The sequence below is a fragment of the Eumetopias jubatus genome, unplaced genomic scaffold, assembly GCF_037043125.1.
Source record: "Eumetopias jubatus isolate StellerSeaLion01/CBP00866 unplaced genomic scaffold, mEumJub1_p1.0 scaffold_14, whole genome shotgun sequence".
Lineage (NCBI taxonomy): Eukaryota > Metazoa > Chordata > Mammalia > Carnivora > Otariidae > Eumetopias > Eumetopias jubatus.
In genome coordinates, this window is record NW_028274820.1 from 69,750,918 (window position 1) to 69,775,280 (window position 24,363).

Here is a 24,363-nt window from a genome sequence, read left to right on the forward strand (position 1 = left end):
TGATCTTGGGATCAGGGGATTGAGCCCTACATATGTCTCCGTGCTTAGCAGGAAGTCCGCTTGGGATTCTCTCTCCCTCTTCCTCTCTCCCTCTGACCCTTCCTCCACCTCTAAAATAAATAAATAAATCTTTAAAAAAAAGTAGTAACTAAATGTTTATACAAGTGATTTTAAGATATTAAGACAAGAGAAGACAAAAGGACAGTTGCAAAAAGGAAAATTCAGAAATATATTTATCATATTGCCTTAGTTTGTTTCCCCAAACTAAGGAGGAATCATTTGAGTAAAAATTACAAGTGCAAGTGGCCAGAGAGTTGCTGGAAGAGGGAGGAGGGGGACCAGGGAAAAGATGGCAGCCAGTATTGGGAGTGTGGCTAGGCCAGCTATCCATCCAGATGGGTAGCTGGAGTTCATTACTACAGGAAGACTCTGGGCCTCAAAATTATCTCAACAAAAGAAGAAGGGCACTGAGACATTTATACACAATTCCCATCCATCTCTGATTGAGAGCTATTTCCAGGGGATGTTAATTCCCCAGGACTTCTGGCCTGTTGTACACTTGGAAGGAATAATTTTCGGTATTTTCAGGGAAAAAATAACCCTCAGGAATAGAGATGCAGATGATGGGATTTGGAAGCCCTCAGGAAAATATTGAAATGGTAGCATCCAGAGTATGTAGTCAAGACTCTGACAGTGTCTCCTATATATATGAGTATCATACTGGGTATGCCACACATTTTACAAAATGTTAAAATATCTGTAAACATACTAACAGGTTTACTTCTTAAATATGAAGATAGATGGCACTCAAGTAAAAAAATCTAAGAACAATAAAAATACATTCATATTGGAAAAGAAATATGTATGTAGAATACTAACACATATTTAGTCAAAAGAACATAGATGAGATGATAGACCATTCACAATTGAAGCAAATTGTGGTTGTGTTTTTTTTTTGTTTTGGATCCAGTGGTTCTCAAAGTTTTCCATGGCCCTTTGGTGTCCTGCCAAGTTTTCACAGTGTGCCCCACTTTGATAAATATGTGAGGTTCACTGTTGCTATAATTGAGTACATATTCTGTTATGACAATGTCTGATGAGCTGAAAAGTGAGAGATGAGACATAGAGCACTGTGAAGCCAGACACTTGAAAATGTCTTTATTAGAACATGTGAGAACTCTGCTGCATAAACATAGGCAAGAATTTGGTCAGTGAAATAAAGATTTTAACCTAAACTTTGACACAGTGTAAGACAGGCAAGCTTAATGATTAGGCAATTGAAGATGCTTTCATAGATACTGGGAGTTATTATTGTTCTTTAGTAATGACAGTATTTTAGTTATTCCTAACATGTTGTGGTTTGGATCCCTTTATCACTTTGTCACCAGAACTGTAATATACTAAAGTGTACCAGTCAAAAAACAAAACAAAAATAGTTTGAGAAATGTAGGCTGATTTGGGACTGTGTACGTGTTTTGGGCTGATATATCATTAAGTTGTGAATTTTTTATGACTATTAATAACTGTAAAAACATTTTTATTATTGAGTGTACAGTAAGTAAAGCAGAAATTTTCTTGGTTACTGTTGATTTTATCAACAGACACAGAAATGTTAGTAAGATACATTCATTACAAATTAGTTGTGGAAATGATGGCCAATTCAGGACTTATAGCATCAAAAGTACACTTAATAACTAGGGGCATACCTCTTGCAAGCAGCATATTTTCTAGTGAATCAAAGAAGCTATTTTGCTAAAAGTTAGATCATAAATGAATATTTTATTCTAATTCATTATTTGTTATTAATACTACTGCTCTGACACTTTCTGTATCAACTCTGTGTGAAGGTGGATAAAGTCTTCTATAGCTATTAGGTGCTTTATTTTTCTGTATAAATTTCTTCACAGTTCATTGGCTATTAATGCATGTTTCTGCCTTAAACATGGAATATTGAGAAAGTGTGCTTCAAAAATATCTAAAACTAAAAAAAAAAAAAAAAACCTCAAACTTACTGCATATCAATAACCACCAAAAGTTTAACTGGTCTAAACATTATATATGCAAGATTGCTTGAAGGATATAATAAGTACATTTTTCTCCATGTTGTTTAACTGTCATTTATTTACCACTTTCACATTTTTGCCATCTCCAGTTACCCCCTGTGCTTAATATATTTCTAAATGGACCATGAAATTAATTTACTAAATAGAAAGGAATTTGTAAAAAAACAAAACACTGTTACTACATTTAAAATTAAAATAAAAATGAAATAAATTTCATATAAATAAAAACAAATTTATTCAAGCTATAAAATTAAGTACCTGAAAGTATGTACCTAAATTCTTCTCAGAATGTAATTATTTATAAGTAGTCAATAATAAGTGAGACGTTCCATTTAATTTGTTTAGATTAAGAAAAAAAATCTATTCAAAATGGGCTAGTCTTGCCTTTATTATTTGTATTGCACAGTGTTAAGAATCAATGTGTATGTTGTTGAATAAGACAAAGATATTAACTCCCTTCTCTAATGCTGTTAGATGCTTAGAAGTCCTGAAAAACTCATCCCCTCTGATTCAAAAAGCCATCTAAAGTGATCTTCAAAATCTTTATTCTATATGTATCAGGTTATTAGGAAATGTCAGCAAAATAAGGGGAAAAGTAGTTTACCCATTCAACACTACCATCCAGTTTGGAAATATACAAAGGAATTTTAGTACTACTTTTATTAGGTAATACAAGGGTCTCTTTTTAATGTTCAAAATATTTTTAATGAATTTTTCTGGTGAAGTTGTCCAGATAAGAAGATGATCCAAATTCTCATAGTCAAATAAGCTCCTAACGCAGATAACTTTCCTCTTTACATATTCACATATTCTTTCCTTTTGCTTCAGCAATTGATCTTCCCCGTGATTTCTGTGTGTACGATTGTACAACATTGGACTTGTATTTCCAGGCCTCCTTTGCCCTTAGATTTGTGATTTTGACTGCTCTGAGCAGTGGCATCCATGTGGAGGAAAAGGTGTGTTTAACAAAAGATGTACTTAAAGAAAGGGGAAATGTCCCCTCCCAATATTTTTTCTCCTTCCTTTTGGCTGATATGCAGATGTGATAGTTTGAGCTAGAGTATCAATCTTGGACTATGAGATGGAAACCATGATGCAAAAATTGTCTGAGAAGAACCAGAAGCCAGAGTTATAAAGCAAAGGAAGCCAAAACCTGCACTGGATTTTCCTTTCGCCTTCCTTCCACCACCCCTTTCAAACCTAAACTGGAGCCAGTTGCCCACCAGCCTAGCATTGCCTTCACCAGACCCTCAGTGATGCTGATGTGCAAAAGCAGATGAAGCATATGATGGCTTTTATTGAGCAAGAAGCCAACGAGAAAGCCAAAGAAATAGATGCAAAGGCAGAGGAAGACTTCGAGATTGAGAAAGGTCATCTTGGGCAAACCCAAAGACCAAGATTATGGAATAGTATAAGAAATGAAAGCAGATGGAACAGCAGAAGAAAATTCAGACATCCAATTTGATGAATCAAGCAAAGCCCAAAGTCCTCAGAGTGAGAGGTGACCTTATTAAAGACCTACTAAACAGAGTGAAACAGAGGCTCAGCAAAGTGGTAAAAGACACAGCCAGGTACCCAGTGCTGCTGGATGGACTGGTCCTCCAGGGTTTGTACCAACTGTTGGAGCCCTGAATGTGCATACATTTCAGGACACAAGCTTTCCCTCTGGTAAAGGCTGCAGTGCCAAAAGCAATTTCTATGTATAAAATTGCCACCAAAAAAGATATTGATGTCCAAATTGATCCGGAGGACTACCTGCCTGAGGAGGTAGTGGTGGAGTTGAGATCCATAATGGAGATCATAAAATACAAGTTTCCAATACTCTGGAAAGGTGGCTAGATCTCATAGCCCAGCAGATGCTGCCAGAAGTGCAGGGAGCCTTATTTGGTACAAATGCCAACAGGAAGTTTTTGGACTAAGCCTCTGGGAGAGGTGGACTTGATCCACTGCTCTATTGCTATGATGTAGAAGCTTCTGATATTTGAAGAGACAGGATATCTGTGTGGCTTCCTCTTCGCTGTTCTAATATTCCGTACTTATCCATGGATACCCTTCTGTAGCTAATGCCCTTGGCGTAATTGTGAACAATGAGAGAAAATTTCACTTAACATGATCAGGATAATTCCTTCTAGTTTATCTAAAAGTAGCATAGCTTTCATTTGCTTCTGTAGCACGGAGGTGAAGGTATCCGATGATGGTTACACGAACTTCACCAAGTCTCTTTCTCTGGTTTCAGTTCTTCAATCTAGAGGATGATGTTCTCTGACATTAAGCCTCTGCCCTTTAGGCTTAAAATGCATGGGGTGGGGCACATTCCTGCCAGCAGTAGTAGCTGTGAAGTTCACCTGTTTGGACCTAGAAGTGTTCCTCATCTGTAAATATGATTTAAAATCTAAGCCATGAATATGCTTTATTTATTAAAACAACAGGTTTACATGGACAAAAATGGTGTGAAAAGCCTCCACATCTCTCTTATTGATAATTGTGGAGTACACATGCCAACAATGTTCTGCCTGCATTTATGCATGAGGAAAGTAAGCATTTATTTCTAGCCAATATTATTTTGATGTTTTCTGTCACTATAAGTCAAACAATCATTAGAGGAAAAACTTTCTTTCCATTTTGCAATTATTTCCCCCACATAGTTGTGTACTTGGAATGATGGTATGAACTTGTCTTAGGAGGTAAAGTAGAATTTAACGAATGACCAAATTATATCTGTAATATATACACATGTCAGGGTCTGTTCCTTTTACGTGAGTGGTTGTGTAGATTCAAGATTTCATCTAAAAAATTATAAAGATCTTCTTGCAACCCATGTAGTTATACCAGCGCATTTCCCATGGAAACCCCAAGAGTTTCAGTATGGAATAAAACAGTTGTACACTCTTACTGTGCGTATTTCTACAGTACTGAGAAAAAAAGTTAAAAATTCAGGAGCCTTCCTTTTATGTTATTGGAACCTGTAGCAGTTTTATTATATACTGAGTTATTTCTATTAACTCTTCATGCATAACTTACATTATAAGGATTTCTTACATATACAGTAAGGAGTGGATTTTTATAGATTCAGACGCAAGAGCTTAAACACGTGGGACTCTTTTAAAGTAACAGTGGCTTAACTATTAGCACTACTTGACCAATAAAATACTCCCAGCCTAGACTGTTAATTGTTATGATCCTATCAATACAATAATTTACTGATATTCTGGTATAACGTAAATGTATTATAGCATAATTCAGAAAAAAATAGTGTTGAATGAGATAAAATAATATTCTTGGGATTCTATGGCCATAAGGACTTCCCTCAGTCTTTCTGTTTAGGGTCCAGCATGCTAATATTTCGCTCTGGCTCACTCTCTCTAATCAGATGCAGTGACAAACAACCCAGTTAGTGACTTAAAGCTGAGAGTTTAAGTCTTGCTCATTCTACTGTCTATCACATCTTCTTCACTTAGAACCAAGGATAACCATGTAATCTTTACCTAGGACACTGCTATTCTCTTGGTAGAATGAAAGAGATAAATGGCAATCCCTAAGCTGGTTCTTAAAACTGTTCAGAAGTGACACACTTCACAATTACTCACATTTTATTGACCAAAGCAATGCAAGTGGACAGACCTAAATCCAATGACATCAGGAAATATAATCCTCCCCAAAAGAAAAGCATTATGAATATGGAAGAAGGTGTTTAAAAATCTAGCCTATAATCTAATCACCCTATTACCAAGGGGATGCTTCCGTCATATCTCCTTTATAACATCATAACTGAATCTTTGGGTCAATAGATTAATAATATTTGCTAGGAAGAAGTCCTTATCTAGGGAAAGTTCTTAATGGGGTGCTCCTGGCTAAAGATGGCTTATGATAAATAAAAACAGAATCTATGGATTTATGAGGTATGGCTCCCTGGAAAATATCACACTAGCTGGTGGGAAATTGGAAATGCTTCATAAACACAATGCTCCCTGATATCCAAGGTAATAGCCTATATACCCCATTTAGAGATTTTGTCTTTTTTTGGCCAAGAGTGAATGTTCACTGTGGGAAGGAAAGAACCCAGGGGCTGCTCAGCTTGTCTTAGAAGTCTCTTTGCTTTATCTGAGTCTCTTGATTATCTGTATCCTTGAAATCACTAGCAGAACCTGAATTTGGGTATGATGTCTAACCCACTTAAGTTTGATTTGAAAATTCAGTCCTTTGTGTTACTCAACAAATCATATGGCCAAGCCTGATAACAGTGCAGTGAAGGGGAAGCAATTATTTTTGAACAGTAATGTAATCTACCATGCTCATTGTGCTTATTGATATATTTAGATTTATTATTGGCTTCTTATACTGTTTTTTGAAATGCTTTTCTTTGTGTGCATGTTTTCTGTTTGCTTTCTATTTGATCAGTATTTCTTCCTATTATACTCTTTATTGGTTTGGAATTTATATTTTATTTCTGGGATTTATTGGCAACCAGTGATTTTTTTTTTTTACTGTCTTCATAATTTTACCTTTTCCAGAATGTCATATAGTTAGGATTATACAGTATTTAATCTTTTCAGACTGGCTGCTTTTACTTAGTAATGTGCCTTTAAGATTCCTCCATGCCTTTCTGTGGCTTGATAGCTCATTTCTTTTTAGTGCTGAATAATATTCCATTGTCTGGATGTACTACAATTTATCTATTCATCTACTAAAGAACATCTGAGTTCCTTCTAAGTTTTGGCAATTGTAACTAAAGCTGCTATAACATTTGTGTGAAGGTTTTTGTGTGGACACATTTTCAACTCATTTGGATAAATACCAAAAAATGCAATTGTTCTATCATATGGTAAGAGTACATATTTAGTTTTATGAGAAACCACCAAACTGTCTTTCAAAGTGACTGTAACATTTTGCATTTCCACCAGCAATGAATGAGTTTCTGTTGCTTTATATCCTCACCAGCATTTGGTATTATCATTATTTTATATTTTAGCTTTTCTAAGAGGTGTGTAGTGGTAGCTCATTTTAATTTGCAATTCCCTAATGGCACAAGATGTTGACGATTTTATTGTTATGCTTATTTGCCTTCAGTATATATTCTTTGGTGATATAGCTGTTCTGATTTTTTTGCCTATTTTTAAATTGGATTGTTTTCTTATTGTTGAGTTTTAAGAGTTCTTGGTATATTTTGGATACTCATCCTTCTATCAAATATGCACTTTGCAAAGATTTTTTCCCAGCGTGTGGCTTGTATTGCAGTGTTCCTAACATTGTTTTTCATAAAGCAGGAGTTTTTAATTTAATGACATCCACCTAATTATTTTTTTCTTTCATTAATTCTGCTTATGGTGTTGTACTTAAAAAGTCATCCTCAAAAAACCTTAAGTTCACTTAAGTTTTCTCTTATGTTTTATAGTTTTGCATTTTACATTGGGTCTGTGGTTCATTTTGAGTTATTTTTTGTTTAAATGTGTAAGGTCTGTGACTAGATTGATCGATTGATTGATTTTGCATGTAGTTATCCAGTTGTTTCAGTACCAGTAATTGAAAAGACTATTGTCTTAGTTAGTTCAAGCTGCCATAATAAAATACCCTAGCCTGGGTGGCTTACACAACAGATTTTTATTTTTCAGTTACAAGCAGGTTTCATTTTATTAATAGATTAAATTTAAACAACAGATTTTTAGTATTTTTATTTTTTATTATTTTTTATTTTCTCACAGTTCTGGAGGCTGGAAGTCCAAGGCAGGGTATTACCCTGGTATGTTTCTGGTGAGACCTCTTCCCCTGGTTTTTCAGTGGCTGATCTATTATTGTATATGCACATGACTTCTTTATATACATGCAGAGAGAGAGAGAAAACTTCCCAGTGTCTCTCCTTATAAGGACACTAATCCCCTAGGACCAGAGCTCCTCCTTTGTGAACGTATTTAATCTTTTTTAATCTTTTTTTCATTTTTTAAAAAACTTTGTAAAGTTTTTTGTCATAACAAGAATTAAATAATTCTCTTTCACTTATATAATCCATTTTACAACCTATCATGCATTTTTTAAAAATTTTCAGTCACACTAAATGCATTAATCAGGGATCTTCAAAGAAACAGAACCAACAAGACAGATAGATAGATAGAATATATATTTGTATATATATTTGTTCTAAGAATAGATAGAATCGTATATATATTTGTTCTAAGATATTGGTTTATTATAAGGTATCATAAAGAGGTATATTATAAGATACTGGCTCGTATATATATTTGTTCTAAGATATTGGTTTATTATAAGGTATCATAAAGAGGTATATTATAAGATACTGGCTCATGTAATTATGGAGTTTGAGAAGTCTCACAATCTGCTATCTGCAAGTCAGAGATCCAGGAAGGCTAGTAATATAGTTCTAAGGCCAGAGAGCCAGAGAGCTAATGATCTGAGTCTCAAGGTCCAAGAATCAGGAGATCCAAGGACAGGAGGAGATTAATATCTCAGTTCAAGAAGTTGAGAAGACATAGTGAATCCTCCCTTCCTCCACCTTTTTATTCTATTCAGACTCTCAACATATTAGATGGTGCCCATCCCATTGGGAAGGGCAATGTCCTCCACTTAGTTTGCCAGTTCAAATGCTAATCTCTTCCAGAAGCACCCTCACAAGTCACACCCAGAAGTAATGCCTAACCAGACATGTGGTCGACCCATGATCTAATCAAGTTGACACAGGAAAGTGATTATTATACTAAATATATGTATTTGTGTGTATGTGTGTATGTATAGGTATAATTCCTAGAAGCCATATTTGCTTGTTTCTTCTCTGTCATTTCTTTCTGTTTCATACCAGGGGGTATGGCATTATTTTTTGTAAACCATATTTTATTCTTTAAGCATTTTATTTTATTTTACTTTATGTTTTTGAGAGGGAGAGCTCAAGACAGTGCAAGTGGTGGGGGGGAGGGGCAGAGGGAGAAGGAGAGAGAATCTTAGGCAGGCTCCACACCCAGCACTGGAGCCCTAGGTGGGGCTGAATCAAATGACCCTGAGATTATCACCTGAACTCAAATCAAGAGTTGGATGCTTAACAAACTGAGCCACACCCAGGTGCCTCTCTTTAGACATTTTAAACGTACTTATTTTAAATGGTCTTTAAAAATGTTCATCTGGGGCTCCTGGGTGGCTCAGATGGTTAAGCGTCTGCCTTCGGCTCAGGTCATGATCCCGGGGTCCTGGGATCGAGCCCCGCATTGGACTCCCTGCTAGGCGGGGAGCCTGCTTCTCCCTCTGCCTCTGCCTCTCTCTCTCTCTCTCTGACTCTCATGAATAAATAAATAAAACATTTAAAAAAAATATTCATCTGCACTATTATCATGCTAATTCTTAATTGTGTGTGCCAACTTTCCTTTATTTTCCGTTGTTTTTTGTGTGTTCTTTTTTTTATTTTTAAATTTTTAATAGTGAGTTCATTCTCAGAACACCTTGTTTTTCTGAAAGAATATTATGTTTTGGGGTTGTGACATTATTTCTACAAAGCACATTTACATTTGCCTCTACTGGTGTCCCATTGGTTTTGCTATTTCTAGAACAGTTTTCATGTTGAGTCTTCATTTGGGTTACTGCTACATTCTCACACTCATAAATGGTGCCTTCTAGTTTTTATTATCTCATGGGTTATTCTTTTACTCTTAGAATCCTATGAAGGTGATAGAATTTTTTTTGCCATGTTTTTTGTTCAAGTAAATATTTTTGTCTCCCTTTGGTGATGAGAGCAGTCCTTTGATGCTCTTGGCTTTATAAAATGGATTCTGTCTTTGTTCTCCAACTAGCTTGAGCTTGGGGCTACCACTCTTATAGGCATTATAATCTCAGTCCCACACTTTTTTTTTTTAGGAGATTTTAATTTAAATTCAATTAATTAACATATAGTATATTATTGGTTTCAGAGGTAGAGGTTAGTGATTCATCAGTCTTATATCATACCCAGTGCTTATTACATCACATGTCCTCCTTAATGTCCATCACCCAGTTACTGCATCCCCCCATGCCCCTCCCATCCAACCCCACACTTTAAAGTTGCTATACAAATCATCCCACATTAGCCACCATGGAAATTCCCACTGATGGCTCTCGCGTTAAATTCCTTATATTTTCACAGGATTTTAGCTAAAGAGTATTTTTTTCTTCAGTGTCAGCTATTCATATAATTCTTCTAATTTTATATTTTATTCAGTATTCCAGTGTGTTTGGAGTGGGAAAGTGGCATATCTTTGTCAGGTTGGTCTACCATATTTACCAGATTACATAAGAATACAATGTTTTTCTTACAGTGGGCTCTTGTGATTTACTCTTTTAGAGCTAGCACTGAATTTATTTCAGATTTATGTCATTCAAAAGAAAGTAACACTATTACTAAACATCTAATAAATTATGGGTTTATTTTATTCCAGTTACTTTCAAATGTATTAAATTATTTACTTGTTACATCAACTCAATAAGATAAGTCTATTATACAAGTAAGGAAATTGAAATGTAGAAAATTAATTTGTTTAAGTCACCATAAAATCCATGGAGAATCTATAAAGTCTCATTCTGGATTCAGAGACCTTAAAAACAGTATGCCAAAGCAATACTGAATTAACACCTATATCCCTCCCTCAAAAAAATTATAGCATGACTTGTTAAAATGCTAGAAACAGCAGAATGCCAGAAGGTTCATGGCATAAAAAATCATAATTTCTAAAGTTAGCAATTGACATTCATAATTGCTTAAACAGAATTTATGTTTTACTTAGGCAAATAGAAAGTTTTTGGATATTTTAAAGTCTTCATAGTAATAATTATGGCTTAAACTGGTGCAGTGTAATGCACATGTTTTGGATGATCTTATTTAGTACATTTTCTATTAAAAAGAAGTGAAAACAACACAAATAATAGCATGAACTTCTACTTATCAGAGACTGTTTTAATGTTCTTAAAGAGTGATTTCTTAAAACAGTAAATTCTAGATGATATCCTATAGAATCAAAACCTACATAAACAATTTAAGCCTAGAATATCTGAAATAAAATCATCTTTTGGAAAAATACTTGAAATATATTTTCACTAATTTAAAATCTGCTACCGAATTATCAAAAAATGTGTTTTGATAGTACAACTCTCACAAAAATGCTAGCATCTATCAGGAAACAGATATTTCAATAAGTACTTAACATTTTAAAATGTAATAATCATCATAATATTCACAAATTGACATCAACTCACGTGATGATATTGAGGTTCATTTAGGTATATGATCATATTTATACTTCTTTGGGTCCACAGTTAGTTAAAACAGATAGTCTTTAAGAGAGGCTTTATTCTCAGTCTAGTTTTTTCCTAAGCCTTATTCAAAGAGACTTAAATACTACCAAAAACAATCTAAAAAAAAGTTTTTTCTCAAATCCCATCAAGAAATCATAGGCTTGCTGTTTTAATCCACATGCCTAAAACTGACTTAAACCAGTTTAAACAGAAAGCCTATAATGTAATAGATTGTTTTAAAATCTTAAGTGTGAAGTCCCAGCAATTTTAGCAATTCATATCATAGATTTTTTTTTTTAAAGACTATTTATTTGACACAGAGAGAGAGAGCACAAGCAGGCAGAGCGGCAGGCAGAGGGACAGGGAGAAGCAGGTTCCCCGATGAGCAGAGAGCCTGAAGTGGTCTTGATCCCAGGACCCTGGGATCACAACCTGAGCCAAAGGCAGTCACTTAACCAACTGAGCCACACAGGTGCCCCTTGGATCATAGATTCTGATGAAAATGGTACCCCTTGGAGTCAAGCAGATCACAAGTTACATAGCTGTTCAAGGCAATGTTGTATGAAGGAAAGGCTGTTTACAGTAACCCACAAGAAAGAAAGCAAAGAGAATAAATATGAAATCATATCAGCACTATTGATGTCTAAGGCACTGTGATTAAGGAGGAGCATTTCATTTATTTATTAAGAAATATTAGAAAAGTAGAGAAAGTATCCAGACCAAAAACTGGCTGTATACCATTTCATATCATATTCTCAGTTCTCAAACCTCCTCTGGGACAGACACTAAGGTTGCCATTACTATGAGTGGTATTCAGTTTGGGACTTCCTAGGCTGGTTCAGGCTGTTGAATCTGTGCTAGGTGGTTTGCACATACTTTCTCATGTAATCATCACGACAAGCTTGAGAAGCATGTATATTCGCCCTGTGTATTTGCTGAGGTAGCTGAAATTAAGGAATGTTAAGAACTCGCTCATGTTTTGGGATCCAGGTTTGCTCTATTACCTTTTCTTTCTGCTATGCTTCCCCCAATGCATTTGTGAGCACTTAAGAATTAGTTGGTTTCACTTTCGCCTAATACGCTAATGAAACAGAAATTTATGTTATAATATTGACAGGTTTTTTTTTTTTTTGTAAAATAGGGTCATCTTTCATACTGATGTCACCTTTATTTCAGTTATTCTTTATGTCATTGCTCAAACTCACTTTTATTCAATTTATATTTAAACTCTTCTTTTTTTTTTTAGATTTAATTTATTTATTTGACAGAGACACAGCGAGAGAGGGAACACAAGCAGGGGGAGTGGGAGAGGGAGAAGCAGGCTTCCCGCTGAGCAGGGAGCCTGATGTGGGGCTTGATCCCAGGACCCTGGGATCATGACCTGAGCTGAAGCCAGACGCTTAACTGACTGAGCCACCCAGGCGCCCTATATCTAAACTCTTCTAAAGCAAGCAATCTATACTTGTCACAAACTATTTCTTTGCTAGTCCCTTCTTATTCCTGAAATTTGATTTCTAGCTTCAATGACTTCCTCAGTGATTTTTTTCTTCATCCTTTTTCTGCTTGACATTAAACTTATTGATCATCCATTCCTGTTTTTAGCTCCCTTTATTTGCATGACCATGAAGAGGTCCTATAACCATCAACTGTCCTTTTAATGGCTAACCATCCATGCATTCCCTAGCTTCCACCTTGTTTGGCTTGGCTTCACTAAGCCCAGTTTCCCCAATTAGCTCCTCATTTTAAGTAGAACTCCCAAAGTTTAATCTTAAACCATTAAGTTCTTCTCTTTTTTTCTGTGTGCTTCAGTTACATTATCACTTAAGTGCTAGTCATTGAATCACTTTTATGTTAGAAACTCTATTGTTATAATAAATCACTACAGTTTTAGATGTTTAAAACCATACACATGTATTATCCAAGAGTTCTCTAGGTCTGAAGTCTAGGCACAGTGTAGCTCAGTTGGTTCATGAAATCAACATGTCAGTAGGCTGCATTCCTTCTTGGAAGTTCAGGGATGAACCTTCTTCCAGGATCATTCAGATTATTGTAAGAATTCATTTCCAAACAGTTGTAGGACTGAGGTTCCCATTTCCTAGCTAGCTGTTGACCAGGGATCATTTTTAGTTTTTAGAGACTTCTTCCATTCCTTGGAATGTTGCCTCTACTCTCCATGTACAAAGTCAGCAACAATGGGTTGAGTCATTCTCATGCTTCCAAAATCTCTTTTCACCTTCTCTTCCACATAACCTGTCCTCTGCCTCTCTCTCCAGTGGTATCTCTCTGCCTAACTTTTCTGCTTTCCTCTTCTGCTTTTAGTGGCTCATGTGATTACATTGGGCCTACCTGAATAATCTAGGATATTCTTCTCATCTTAAACTGAATTGATTAGTAACCTTAATTCCATCTGCAAAATCTCTTCACCAAAGTACATAGATTACTATTCCACTGAATACCCAGAAAACAGGAATTGGGGGATATAACACATCTTAGAAATCTGACTATCTCAGTTACTTATATCTTTAGCCTAATACCAGCCAAATATTTTCAGTTATTAATAGTATTCCCACTTGAGTGTTCCCCAAAACTAATTTTCACAGAAAAATTGACTTTTTTTAACCTGTTTTCCTATTCTGCCTACATAACCACTCTAAGAGATAGTGTCTCAGACTTCTTCAATTAGAATTCATTTTTTCCTCTTTCCTTTTTTTTCTACCTCACAATCTCCTGCATCAGAATTAGTTAATTCTTTGTGATAGCTTTCAACTTAGCTCCAGTCTTATTTTTACATGTTATCATCCTTTCTCATGTTAACACTGATTGCCTAAATGAATTTAGTGTAAATCTTGTCATCAAATGTCAATCTATTATCATATGCTGGCAAATAAAATGCCCTTAAATAGTTACTGTTTAATACTTGGAAACATTAGCACAAAGTTGATTTTATAGCCATAATGCTAACCACGTTTTTAATTTGCCTGAGAATATGCATCTTTACATTTATTTCCTTTTGAAAATCTGACCCTGTGTCTTTCAAATTACCCATGAGATTTATGTGCCTTCTACAAATGGCTTTTTCCATTTTTCTGCTCAGGAAAAAAATAAATATGTTATTCCTTCTAATAGATGACCAGTCCCTAAAGATAATAGTCTTCCCTCTTGAATTAATGTAAACATTGATTAATTAATGTAAATAATACACATTTAGTTGTTTCTATAAAGCAACTACTGATTTAGGACAAGGATAGGATGATGAATAATTCTGGAATATTCCAGTTCTGGTGGAGATTATAGTCATTAGAGGGAGATAAATTATAAAACCACTTTCAAATACCAAAAAAAAAAAAAAAACACACACATATGGCTTTTTAGGCTGTAATAGCAGAGACTGGACTTTATTCTGTATGCGATGAAAAGTAACAGAGGAATTACTAAATACACACAAGCATGCTCGCAATGAGTCAAACCTATGAGGAAGTGCAAAAATTACTTCCAAGGATTGGCTACATATTCCCAAAAGCCATGGTTCTGATTTGTTAGAGCAGTTAAACAATTGATCTATAAAGATTAAAAAATTAAGTGGAGCCATTGCTTTAGGCATGATGTTAGTAGGTTAGTGGTATCATCTCAGAGCTCAGGATTTAGTCCTCTGCTCATCCAAAGTAATTGCAAACTGAAAGTTTGAGGTCAATGACACTAACTTGTGACTGATTACAATTAAAATTCTAGCTTGGTAACTCACCATGATAAATGTGTTTCACTTGAGAACCAAGGAATATCAAAGGCCACATCCACATAGGGGGAAAATCAAACCAAGGTAAAAACTGTGCAAACTGAGAGAGTGAGGAAGTGCCAGTTTTAAATGGAGTTGAGTATATTCAAGGGCCAGTTTGATATTTTTAAATGGTTGAGGGTACTATGCAATTTATTTTTCTATTTATATAATTGCAACTGCATCTTCTAATTGATCCCTGGAATAGTCACAATTGGAGCCCTGAAACACTACGTTAGAAATCTTACTACCCTGAGACCACCATGCTGTGAGGAAGCCATGCCACATAAAAACTACATGCAGGTCTTCTGAACAGTGTTCTTAGTGTTCTTGTTATCCTAGCCTAATGCTAGACATGGGAGTGAATGAGTTTGAAATGGTCCTAGCCCTAGCCATCAAGTTACCTTATCATTTTAGAGTCTTTCTGGTTGAAATCTCAGCAACCATGGAGCAAAAGCAAACAAAAACAAAAACAAAACTTCTCATTCTGCCCTATTTGAGTTCCTGACCCGCAGGATCTATGAATATAATGTAATGGTTTGTTTCAAGCCACTAAGTTTTGGAGTAATTTGGTATACAATAAAAGTAAGGGAAAAAGATATAATAAAAAATTGTTTCAATTTTTTTTCATAAATCACTGTGATGGTGTTATGGCAATATACTGTACATTTTCATACTGACTTGTGTTTATAAAGACAACCACCAAATAAAGTGAATAAAAGTAAAATGCATGTATAAAATAATGAGAAATCTCTTTATCAGAAATATTTTCTTATAACTGCTTTAGCCTTGAATAACCCACATAATTATCTCATATTTCTTCCTATTTTCAAAATGTCTAGTACAGTGCATGGCACCTGATAGCTCAGTACATATTTGAATATTCTTTTTTTAAAATCAGCTTTTCTATTCAATGGTGGATAGCACAAAATAGAGGCAAAAGTTGAAAGGTGACACAGAAGAATGGTTTCTACATTTGGAAATTATTGGAAAACCTCTTCAATGAATAGATAATTAATTTTCTCAGGTATTAAGTATTATCTACATCTCTCCATACTACAAAAGTGTCATGGAACTATAATTACACTGATTTCTCACTTTATGAACAGAAAAGCCCTATACTATCTGAAAGGAAATCAACTGTGAGAATACTAATCTAATTTGCAATCAGAATAAAGAGAAAACATTTCTGAGTACTTAATATTAGGACAAAAGCAAATTATGCTTTTAAGTTCAAGTGAATTCATATGCAAGGTTATTATTGCAATAAGGAGAAAGATGATTCAGTCCCTTTAAATATTGTATGGGATTCTTCTTTGACAATATTCTTTAAACTATATCCTGCTCATTCATTAGAGCACATTAGCTGTACTCAAAGTATTGTAGGCATCCTTTTTTAAGGCAACAGCAACCTCAATTAAGGAACTCGATCACACTCTTAGTTAATATTTGAATCATCTTAAAATTATTCTAGGTAGTTCCCTTTTTCTTTTTCATGGATAACTGTGACTATGTTATAGAAAAAGTAGGTGAATAGGCTAAAATGAGGAAGATGTTACTTTTATTTATGAATAAGTTAAAATTGCAATATTCAATTAATTGGTCAAATACATTCCTGTCCACTCGGTGCAATTAGTGATGCCTTACCTACATCAAATAGGATTTGTCAGGGCTGTAGATAAAGACATAGTTGAGCAGAAAACCTCCACATCTCCTGTTGTTTACTCTAAGATAAATAGTAGAGGTAAATCAACCAGCTCTTTTCACAGTTGCTATCATACCCCCAAGAGAGTCGACTTTTCATTGTTAAAGTGACAACATGATGAATCTTAGTATGAAATGTCAGTCACACCTCATTACTTTATCTAATTCTTTTGTCCAGCTTTTGGAAGGCAATCTTTCTTTGGATGCATTTGCTGATATGGCACCTTGCATTCATGCCAACCTTTGAGGGCAACTCTTCTTTCCTTTCCTCTCAGAAATAGCACTTATGCCATAAAGTATGTGGTGAGTTACTTTCTTGGAATGCTAGTACTATCTCATTTTAGTGAGTTTCTTTATTGGATCTCAGTACTTCTCAAGGAATTTTGCAAACTTTAATTTCCTCTCTCTGTGTCTCTCTGCCTCTGTCCCTGTCACTCTCTCTCTGTCTCTCTCTTTCTCTACCTCTCTCTCTCACACATACACCCCAGTGCATAGTGATTCACATTCACTTAACAAAACATGACAGAAAAGTAAACTGTATTTCCCTGTTTCAAGTTTTGATAAAACATGCTTAAATTAATTCTGCAGTGTTGGTGAGAAAGAAAAATAAAAGCACAGAAACAAAAGCTTTGAGCACATTCTGTTAGTGTTGAAGAATAATTTGCAATTAAGCATCTTAAACTCTTACTAATTCTACTATGCACCATTATCAAGAATGAGTCTCATTAACTGCCAAAAGCACCCCAGATTTAAGCCCTTTCTTCTAAAATGAATAAAGACTGAATTATCTTAAAAAGTATGCATGCAATCTGTTACTGAAATATCTTTCATTTGTTTACATGGATTTTAAAATGGTAAATATATGGGAAGAAAGAGTTTAATAGAAAGTCTATAAAATTGCCTCACCCTGTTGGTAATAACTATGCTTATTGCAATAGTCATATAAGCTGCACTTGCTTAAAAAATTATTCACTTGTGGATCTTACCAGAACTTACTCTGCCATGCTTGAATTCCTAGACTCATGAGAGTCGTTGGAATGTAGAGTATCTTGTAAAACTATCGCTACCAAAAATGTTCCCTTTGCTCAAAATCCCATTTTCTTTTCACAACTGGCATTGAATTTCTCTCTGTGTTTTATTAGTTCATAGACCTATAAAGAAACTAGGGCAATGGTTTTACTTAAAATATCAGCTTTTGGCATATTAAAAAAATAATCTTCAATAAGCAAAGTCTCCAAGCCAATGATACAGAATTCCATTCAGCTTTATTCCTCTCTAGAAAATGTCAGTGAACAATCACCAAAAAACAAGGCGGGGGGGAGGAGAATGAGCAGCAGTTAAGATCAAAAATTTTGTTTGGTGAAAATGATGATATTTCTTATATAAATTTGAATAGTAGGATTTTTTTTTAAATAACTAAAGGGTAATTACTAGATGGACTCAAGTAATAAGCATTTTTAGGGAGAAAAAGAAAACATTATTTGGGCACAGGGTGCCTATCATTAGACCATTAGCCCAAATTTTGAGACATATAAGAGAAATAATTGCCCTGTGTGATTCTGATGTAATCAACTTTGCAGTATAAATCAGGTTAGTTTAAAGAAAGATGCCTCAATTATGTTGAGCTCTTAAAAACAATTTTAAAGTCACAAATGACATGCTTCATACATTGTTTTCTATGTGTAGGAATGTGATGGGTTAATAGTAGGCATACTAATATAAATAGGATCAGGCTCAAAATATTTTTTTTAAAACACTCGTGATTTGGTGCTTGATTAAACAGCTTTACAATTTAACTTCACTCTCTTTTCTAAGTTCTCCATGAGTTTTTATGTATTATAATTTTTAATTAGTCTAAATAATGTTGTAAACAACAGCTCCAGTGCTCAATCCTTTCTCTAACAGGCTTGTGTGTCTTCAATCTGGTAGGAGAGCTCTTCATGCCTGGTGGGAAAACAGAGCTGTGTCTAAGCTTCTCCCACTGGCCCAGCAACAACAGCAAGCCCTGCTCAGGAGGCCAGGGAAGAAATGCATTCTATGAGGTTAAGGCCATTTAAAAAGCTTCTGAACTGCATTTCCTCAATTCACGTTTGAATGCATTCTGGGCTGTTTTACCCACTGCACTGCTGAAACAGTTCCCTGATAACATTCATTCATCATTTAGGCAAGGATGGGCCCAATGGTGAGCTGGATATCTGCTTTTATAAGGCAGGAGAAAGTTACATATGTTTACTTAAGTAATGCGAGCTGAACCTCCTTAATTCAAATGATGTATTTTTTATTAAGAAATAAAGGCAAACTTAATATATTACCAAGCCACACCCTCAATAAATGGCATAGACAGTATTTTAAAGCACACTAACTCGTTAGTTGCGGGGTATATAAATTGTAGTTGGAGAGAGCAAGATATTGTGAAGTGAGGGTATACTCATTACAAGTTAATTACACTGAGATTGATTTTTTTGGAAAATTAATAAAATCTAATGATAGCTTTGTCTTAAAACTTTGAATATAAAATATCTTTTATGCTCTTTAACAAAATGAATTAGGCTAATAAAATGTGTGCATAAATATTCTCATGCTAGAATTAAGTAGAAAGGCTCAGAATTTCCATGATGTGCTTTTGGTTTTACATGCACATAAGGCATCTTTGAGTAATGCAAAGCATAAGCCCACTCTAGTCAATTTAGGGTTTGGGGTTATCTTTGCAACTGATTCAAATTACCTCATAGCAGAATCAATCAATTATGTATAAAATGACCATTAACGGTCTTAAATATCATCATTGTGCTGCAACTAATTTGGTCTTAAAAATAGGGCCTAAGTTAACTGTCATTCACAATGATGCCTTTGCCTGTTACCTGCGCTACTCTTTGGCAGTGGTTCTCAACCAGGGATGATTTCAGGCTCTCTACCACCAGGAGACATTTAACAATGTCTGGAGGAAAGTTTGACTGTCGCACAGGGGTAGGGAGGAGAGGGGTGCTACTGGCGTCTAGTGGGTAGAGGCCTGTGATACACCAGACTGCCCCTGACAACAGTGAATTACCCAACCCCAAACACCAATAGTGCCGCAGCTGAGAAACCCTGGCCAAGAGCAAGCATTCTCATTTTGTGGAAGGGAACCTAACTGTAACTTACTGGGTGACTTTTCTGAATCTCCATTTCATTATTTACAAGATGGATCTAGAAATTACCTTATAAGTTGTCTGGAAAAAATTTAAGGATTGTAGTAATCATTTTTTTCCTTGCTGTTTCTCAAACATTCCAGATGCAGTGTCACATCAGCCTTTTTCATTTCCTTCTCCCTCTCCCTGGAATGCTCTTCCCACAGATTTCGTTATGACTTTGCAGCTGCTTCGTGTTTTTGCATGAACATAACCGTCCTAAAGCAGCATCCCGGGACATGCCCACTGGCAATTCTCATTTACCATCACCCCCCCTTACTTCCTGCACTCCCTGTTCTCTTTGCCTGCTTAAACGTTCTCCATAGAAGTCATTATCACCTGATAAACTATCTCTATTTCTGATTTCGTTCTGGTTAAATCCCAGCACACAGGAATTTAGTTGGGACCTTAAAATATAGTTGTGCTTAAAATTCACTAAATGAAGTCACTGCCCAGTGCCTCCTCCATCAGGCCTTGTTACAGTCACTGAGATAGTGTTAGGAAGAAAGGAAACAACTCCCTCTCCTTACAGCACTTACATTCTAATGAGGAGTCAAAACACAGTCACTCCAATATTGTTTCCACATCATCTACCCCTATCTCCAAGACAGTTCTTGAAACTGCTGTTGCCCTTCATGTTGTAGAATCCATTGGGATTGTTACAGTAGTATTCAATGGTTGATTAATTCTTTCTAGAAACCCTCACTTCATGTCTGTAACACCAAACTTCTTTGTGGACACTCTTTCTCTTCTCTGACCATCGCTTGTATGTACAAATTTCTGAAATCTGGCACTTATACTTAAATCCTACTATAGTATTTCATCTAATGATATCCACGATCAAGTTCATGTTGAAAGTCCAGTGTGTAACTATATCCTTCCTAGCACAGATGGATGTGAAAATTGTCATCTACCACAGGTACTTCATTTTTAATGTAAAAATAATTTGAAAGTAAAGTCCTAAGGAAACACATAAGAATAAGAATATTTCACTTAATATTAACTTGGAGCATAGAACGTATAATTCCTCTTTACTAAATGCTCATAGCCTAGTTGAGAAAATTACATACATACACACATTATATTATATGCACACATAGTGCAAATAAAGATGAAAGCGATACTATATGTCAGCTGGCAATACTGCATTTTTTAAAGATTTTATTGATTTTAGAGAAAGAGCGAGCGAAAGAGAGAGAGAGAGAGAGAGCACAAGCAGGGGGAGGGGCAGAGGGAGAGAAATAAGCAGACTCCCTGCTGAGCAGAGAGCCCAACAAGGGGCTCAATCCCAGGACCCTGAGATCATGACCGGAGCTGAAAGCAGACACTTAACTGAGTGAGCCACCCAGCCACCTGGGCAATACTGCATTTTATGTACATAATATGCATACAGATGTATCAGCATGCTGTTTAAGCATGCTTTATTAGGAAAAGCATAGATTTTAGAATGTAGATTTGAATCTCAGTTCACTTCTCGCTAACTGTATGACTTAGGGCAGGCAATTCATTTAGTTTCTTTGAGTGTTGATTTTCTCATCTGTAAAATAATGATAATTCTTACTTGCAATGGTTCAAAAATCAGAGACAAAGTATGTTTGACATATAAGAGCCTCTGAAAGAATTGTAGCTGCTATTTTTATTTTATAACCTAAAAATAGACTTCCTGCAATAAACAATGTAGAAAGTATCAGTTTATAATTATTTTTACAATTTGCTTGCTTTTTAATTAGCGATCTCTAGTTCATCCCCAAAATGAGCTGTGAAGAAACTGTAAAACTTCCTTTTAATGTGGCCAAATATATCATTTAGTTGATTCTTTCCATTTTTATTACTGGGGAGCCCCCTCCTTAAGGCCCTTTATATTTCTTTTTTTTTTTCTTTTTTAAGGATTTTATTTATTTAGGGTGCCTGGGTGGCTCAGTCATTAAGCATCTGCCTTCAGCTCAGGTCATGATCCCAGGGTCCTGGGATCGAGCCCCGCATCGGGCTCCCTGCTCCGTGGGAAGCCTGCTTCTCCCTCTCCCACTTCCCCTGCTTGTGTTTCGTCTCTCTGTGTGTCTCTCTCTGTCAAATAAATAAATAAGATTTTATATTTAATTATTTATTTATTTCATTTATTTATTTGACAGAGAGACAGAAGAGCACAAGCAGAGGGAGAGGGAGAAGCAGGCTCTGCACTGAGAAGGGAGCCTGATGCGGGACTCGATCGCAGGACCCTGGGCTCATGACCTGAGCTGAAGGCAGACGCTTATCCATCTGAGCCACCCAGGCGCCCTGCCCTTTATATTCCTATTTCAATCTAGACCTGTTCTAAACAAGTCTCATTTTTTTTTTTCCTGTCACTTTGGGAATCCCCTTCACACCTCCCTTCTGGGATTGAGACTTTTATGTTTTCTTGATCCCATGTTGTTCTGCTTTCTTAGTTTATCTCTTTATTTTGGTGGAATATAATTACCAGTAGCTTTCTGAAAAAAGCAAAGGCAAGGGAAACATAATTTTAAAGAACTTGCAGATCTGAAAATGCTTTAAAAATTTGCACTTGATTAATGCACACAGAGAATATGGAGTATTGAATTCAAGATTGGAACATATTTTCATTCAGAATTTTTAAGGCATTATCCAATGCCTTTTGGCTTTTGCTGTCGGTCTAATGATGGATGTCTGATGCTCTCTAGTTCTTATTTCTCTATACATGATTTTTTCTCTCTGAAAGCTATTAGGATCCTCTTTTTATCAGAGACCTAAAATCACATGATAATGTGTTGGTTACAGCTCTTTATTATTGGTATTTTTTCTTTGATAATTTTTCTCTCTTTCAAATTCTGTTTTCTTGGAAATCCCATTAGGATAGTTGAACTCCTGGATTTATCCTCTGATATTCCCAATTCTTTCCTATTTTCCATTTCTTTATCTGTTTAATATTTTCTGGATCATATCAGCAAATCTATCTTCCAAGCATTTATCTTTTTTTTAATTAAGCAATTTTATATTTAATTACCAAGACCTTATTTTTTTTTAATGATTCCATTTTTTTAAAACCTACCTCATGTGCATAGTATCTTCTCTCATCTCTTTGGTGATATCAGTTATAGTTTTTTCTTGCTTTTGCTTTTTTTCTTTTAAGGTTGTTTTTCTCTCTGGCTGCTTCCTTTGAGTTCATTTTCTTTTCCAGTTTCTTTGGATCTCTGTCTTTTCTATTAGGGCTTCCATCAAAGGTTTGGTGACCCTCAGTTGTCTTTATATTTAAGAGTGAAGTATTAAAGGACACTCTTAATGTGAGATGTCTTTGCCAACTGGTTGGCTTCACTGTTCATTGTTTCAGTCTTTTCACAATGCAGGTGCTGTTGGGAGCCATCATTTTCTTGGAGATACCATATGTCAGCATCTGAAGATCTTTTTTTCTTGGGTCAGTTTCTTCTGAAAGGATCCTCTCGTCTCCCATTGGGGATTATAAACTTGGCTGCTAACATCCTGATAACTACTAGGGTAAAATAGTCTTCCCATTTAATCTGTAAACTGTCACTTAATTACTGTTCTTATAATGAAAGCTCATCAGCTATGGCAATGAGAGTCTATAGTTTAGTTTCTTCAAAAAATAAGCCTGTTGGTGCAGGGTGGAGGCAATAGGGTGGGGAGACTAAGGATGTTCAAAAGATGATTTGGTAGATTTTGTTGCTTTCCTAAGCCATTGTATTTAAAAAATAAAACCTGAAAATATACTTTCTAGAAAAACATTAAATAAAGTAAAGAGGAGAAAAGAAGTATTTAGATAATACTCCCAAGGTAATGGGGCATGAAAGATTCTGGCTGGAGGCCTAAGACTGAAGGCTGAACTGACGACTTCCCTAATCATTAATGCTACATCACTACAGCATCAGGATGCGATGATCTAGGGACCATTGATTAAATTTTCCCCTTGGTTGGAATGAGCTGAAAATAGAGATAATACAATAGCAACTCAATGATGTTATGAAATAAATAAATGATCCTGTGCCAATGGGGAAAACAAGCATAACCTCTGAGTAGTGAGCAAACCAGGAAACAAGCTCCCTAAATAAACAATTTCAATGTATATCTTAAGAAGGCTTTTCTGTCACCAAACCAATTATATAATCAATCACTGAGCTAAAAGCTTTTTTAGAAGACTGAGATCTTGACTGTATTATAAGGCTTGATTTTCTTTCTCTTGCAAGGGAAAGGAAATCTGGAGGGCCTCAGGAAATCTGCACTGCCTCTTCCACTGGAGCTCAGAAAATAGTCAAAGTCAAGTCTCAGATTACAAAAAAAAAAAAAGAGAAGGATACTTTCATTATGATAGTCATGCATTTGCAAATTTACTGTCTTCTTCTGTTGTACTTAAAATTGTCAACATAGCTGTTTTTTGGGGGGGGTTCTT

At 35.5% G+C, this 24,363-nt stretch overlaps 1 pseudogene; it reads left to right on the forward strand.

Moving 5' to 3' along the window:
* The window catches only part of LOC114210607 (V-type proton ATPase subunit E 1-like), a 134,917-nt pseudogene extending 130,935 nt beyond the window's left edge, over nt 1-3,982 (forward strand).
* Nucleotides 3,983-24,363: the final 20,381 nt, after the last annotated feature.